The sequence below is a fragment of the Labeo rohita genome, unplaced genomic scaffold, assembly GCF_022985175.1.
Source record: "Labeo rohita strain BAU-BD-2019 unplaced genomic scaffold, IGBB_LRoh.1.0 scaffold_2081, whole genome shotgun sequence".
Lineage (NCBI taxonomy): Eukaryota > Metazoa > Chordata > Actinopteri > Cypriniformes > Cyprinidae > Labeo > Labeo rohita.
Genome location: NW_026128310.1, coordinates 5,627 through 10,721, shown reverse-complemented (window position 1 = coordinate 10,721; position 5,095 = coordinate 5,627). Strand labels below are relative to the sequence as shown.

At 32.9% G+C, this 5,095-nt stretch overlaps 1 long non-coding RNA gene across 1 annotated transcript; it reads right to left on the bottom strand.

Moving 5' to 3' along the window:
* Window positions 1-850: 850 nt before the first annotated feature.
* LOC127159337 (uncharacterized) lies at window positions 851-4,315 on the bottom strand. The gene is made up of 3 exons (XR_007826420.1): window positions 4,141-4,315; window positions 3,232-3,287; window positions 851-915 (listed from the first exon to the last, which is right to left on the bottom strand). It is a non-coding gene; the product is annotated as an uncharacterized LOC127159337 (long non-coding RNA).
* Window positions 4,316-5,095: the final 780 nt, after the last annotated feature.

Here is a 5,095-nt window from a genome sequence, read left to right as displayed (position 1 = left end):
TTATTTGGAAATATGACGTTCCCAAAAGCGTTGTCAGAACGTCCACGCTGGTGTCAAGGACGTTATTTAGTAACGTTCCCAGGACGTTCCGAGACGGTCATGATGTGGAGTTCTTTAAAGGTTTGGGGGACGTTATTTGGAGGACATTTACAAAACATTCAGGATGTTCTTGGGACGTTTAGGGGACCATATTTTATTTGGAAATATGACGTTCCCAAAACGTTGTCAGAACGTCCACGCTGGTGTCAAGGACGTTATTTAGTTACGTTCCCAGGACGTTTCGAGACAGTCATGATGTGGAGTTCTTTAAAGGTTTGGGGGACGTTATTTGGAGGACCTTCACAGAACATTCAGGACGTTCTTGGGACGTGTAGGGGACCATATTTTATTTGGAAATGTGACGTTCCCAAAACGTTGTCAGAACGTCCGCGCTGGTGTCAAGGACGTCACCTAATAACGTTCCCAGGACGTTCCGAGATGGTCATGATCTGGAGTTCTTTAAAGGGTTAGAGGACATCATTTGGAGAACATTCACAGAACATTCAGGACGTTCTTGGGACATTTAGGTTATTACTATAGGAAGTCCCCTATTAGTCTCTACACTACATTCCCATAACATGTGCAGGACCAACCTAAAATGTTTTTTTGGTCCTATTTAGGTCCTTCCCCACATTTACTGAATGTTCTTAGAACCTTTAGTAACACATTACAGGAAACTATCAGTCAATTCAATTATTTTCAAATTGGCTTTATTGATATGATAATTTCCACAGTAAAGCATCAAAATGTGTCCAAATAATGGAAAACAGTAACAAGAACATATTGATTTATATTAATTATATATTTAGTGTGTGTGTGTGTGTGCGTGTGAGTCACTGTCTTTTCAGGAGGTGTCCCAAGTTGTTCTTCGGCTGCCTGAAAAAGTATAAATAACAATATTTAGCAATCACTTCAATTACTTTTTAACTGCTTTTAATCACACTTAGGTGTATAAGTATAGATGACCAATATATATAGTTGTGCACATAAGTTTACATACCACTTGCAAAATACGAGAGATCATGTTATTTTGTATTTAGTACTGTCCTGAATAAGCTATTTCACATAACAGATGTTTATATATACTCCACAAGACAAAACTATAACTGAATTTATAAAAATTACTCCATTCAAAAGTTTACATGCCCTTGAATCTTAATACCGTATGTTGTTTCCTTGGTGATCCACGACTGTTTTTAAGTTTTGTGATAGTTGTTCATGAGTCTCTTGTTTGTCCTGAACAGTTCAACTGCCTGCTGTTCTTCAGAAAAAATCCTTCAGGTCCTTCACATTCTTTGGTTTTCCAGCATCTGCTGCATATGTGAACTTTTTCCAACAATGACTGTGATTTTGAGATCCATCTTTTCATGCTCAGGACAATTGAGAAACTCATACATACTATTACAAAAGTACTGCTTAAGAAGGAAACACAAAATATGAAGAGCCTGGGGTGGAAACATTTTGAAATAGATGATTAGGGTAAATTATACTTATTTTGTCTTCTGGAAAACATGTAATTATTTATGTAGCTTTTGAAGTGTAGTACTAAATGAAAAAAATATGATCTTTACAAAAATAAAATATAAAATTACAGGTCATCATCCTGTTCAAAAGTTTACACCCTCTGGCTCTTAATGCATTGTGTTTCCTTCTTGAGCATCAGTAAATATGTTCAAGTTATATAATAGTAATGTATGAGTCCTTCAGTTGCCCTAAGTGTAAAAAGATGGATCTCAAAATCATCACGTATGCATCACATATGCAGAAGATGCTGGGAAACTAAAGAATGTGTAGGAGCTGGAGGATTTTTCTGAAAAACAGGAGGCAGTTGAACTGCTCAGGACAAACAAGGGAATGATGAAACAATCATCACAAAACATAAAAACAAACAGTATTAAGATTCAAGGGTATGTAAACTTTTGAATGGGGTCATTTTTATAAATTCAGTTATTATTTTGTCTCGTAGGATATATATATAAACATGTTATGTGAAACAGCTCATTCAGGACAGTACTAAATACAAAATAACATACAATTGTCATGTCATTTATTTATTTTTACTTTTCCGTGTGCAACTTTGACATTAAATACATTTTTTTTTTTCATATACGATATACACACTTTACTTACTTCCATACTTCATGTGTGGGTTTAACATAGTTGCATAGAACAGTTTCCCGCTATAAAATATTTTTGTATATCCTAACAACAAAAATATTTTATATGGTGAAAAAAAACCATCTTGTTAAAACTATGAACTTACACTACCAGTTAAAAGTTTTAGAACAGTAAGATTATTAATATTTTTTTAAAGAAGTCTCACCAAGCCTGCATTTATTTGATTCAAAGTACAGCAAAAGCAGTAATACTGTGAAATAGTTTTACCATTTAAAATAACTGCTTTCTATTTGAATATATTTTAAACTGTAATTTTTTTCAGTTACATTTTCAGCATTACTTCAGTCTTCAGTGTCACATGAGCCTTCAGAAATCATTTTAATATGTTGATTTGCTGCTCAAGCAACATTTATTTATTTATTAGTACTATTATAAATAATTAAAACAGTTTAGTAATTTTTTTCAGATCAGCATTATCACTGTATTATTCAAAAGCTTGGCATCAGTATTTTATTTATTTATTTATTGGAAAGAATTAAAGGAATTAATCACTTTTATTTTGCAAAAATGCTCCATAAATTGATCAAAAGTGATGATAAAGACATTTATAAAGTTACAAAAGATATCCATTTTAGATAAATGCTGAAAAATATACTCTGCTGTTTTCAATATAATAATTATATTAAATGTTTTTTGAGCAGCAAATCAGAATATTAGAATGATTTCTGAAGGATCATGTGACTAGAGTAAAGGTGCAAAGAATGCAGCTTTGAAATCACAGGAATAAAATTACATTTTAAAATATATTCAAATCAAAAAAAGTTATTCTAAATAGTAAAAATATTTCAAAATGCTACTGTTTTTGCTGTACTTTGGATCAAATAAATGCAGGCTTGGTGAGCAGAGCAGACTTTTTTTTTTATATAAAAAAACAACAACAACAACAACAACAAAAACGTACTATTCAAAAACTTCTAACTGGTAATGTATCACATTATAACGTGACAATTATAATGTTTTTCTGGCCTGTCAGCTGCTGCAAATTTGAAAACCCTTTTTGCAAGATAAGCCTACCTTCTGTAATGACATCATGACAACCTGTATGAAGAGGGCAGGGTACATGGCCAGGTCTGGAAAGCACAGAAAGGGGCACAGTATGAAAACACTGCATTCACTGCAGTACAAGGTTCGTTACTAATCAAAGGAAAGACAAAACGGGCGCAAAAATAAAAGACAACTGTAAAAAATGTATTAATTAATTCATAACTTACATTATTACAAAAACGACAGAAAAGCAACAAACATTCTGATCCACAAACATTGTGTATTTTATTTTAGCCTGGTCAGTTAAAAGCATAAATTATTTACGAATCTTTTATATCATTACTATGTAATTAAAAAAAAAAAAAAAATAATAATAATAATAATAATAATATTATATATATATATATATATATATATATATACACACATACACACACATTATTGATAAGCAATTTAGATTTTTAGACCCCTTAACCCAGGGGTGCCCAACCCTGTTCCTGGAGATCTACCTTCCTGCAGAATTTAGTTCCAACCCTGATCAAACACACCTGTCTGTAATTATCAAGTGCTCCTTCAGATCCTAATTAGCTGGTTCAGGTGTGTTTGATTAGGGTTGGAGCTGAACTCTGCAGGAAGGTAGATCTCCAGGAGCAGGGTTGAGCACCCTTGCCTTAACTTATCCCTAAATACAAACATACCCATATCATAGCGAATATAAAATCATATGAAACGTTAGACTGAAATATGCAAGAAACAAGAAACATTTTAGAAACAACACAGAATTACAAAAAAAAAAAATATTTTGGGACGCTAATCCCACTTCTACCTTTAAACCTAAACACAGCCATTTCTTACAGTAACGTTAGGCTATAAATAAAACCATGACAGACAGACAAGTGCAATCCCAATATTTACTGCAAAAAATGTCAAAAACATTACCAAAAGTAGTCCAAATGATGTTGCGTTGCCACCGCAGGTGAAATACAATTGTTTGGTGTGAGGTACAGAGCACAATTTAAGTTTTTAATCACTAAAAATATTACTCAGACTATCCTCCTGATTCACTTTGTGAAAGCGCGCATCATTCAAACACCTAGACAGGAACACTGCTGTCGCAATCAGTGTTGCCAACTCCTCAGTAAGGAAAGTAGCTATTGGCTGTCCTAAAAGTAGCTAGAAGGCGCTAAATGACGTCATCGACTAATTTGCATAAACGACCATATGCATGTAATTGTGATGGACGCTGTAGAGAGCGGAGTAACATCGCTGGAGAGACAAAAGGTGAGTAAAAACCACCCTGAATATGTTTAGAACCACAAATGAACTTCTAATGTGGATTCTTTTTTTTTATTTTTATTTTTTTTTTTATTTACGATTCACAACCCTCCTCCTTTATCCGGGCTTGGGACCGGCAATAGTGACCCAAAAGAGACACTCTGGCGGAGTTAATTGTTTGTTTTTTTTTTTTGTTTTTTTTTTTTTTTTTTTTCTTTCTTTTTTACCTGGCCCACTTAGGAGCCTATAAAACATTAACATTTTTAACCTTTTTTTTTTTTCTTTTTAAGTTTGGTTTTTAACCCTATGGTCCACTAAGAAACCTACAGTAAACTCACAGTAAAATATTAACATTTTCTTTGTATACAATCTTTTTTTTCTTCTTCTTCTTTTTCTTAAGTTTGGGGTTTAACCTTATGGTCCACTTAGGAACCTACAAGAAGTCACAGTAAAACATTACCATTTTTAACTATAGTATATATATATATAAAAAAATTATACAATCTAGATTAACAAAAGAGATAATAGAAAGAAAATGGGATATAGTAGAGAAAATCTGAGAAAATGGTAACTAGTCTGGCCCTAATTCAGGTTAATTGTATTTTTTTCATACCCCCTC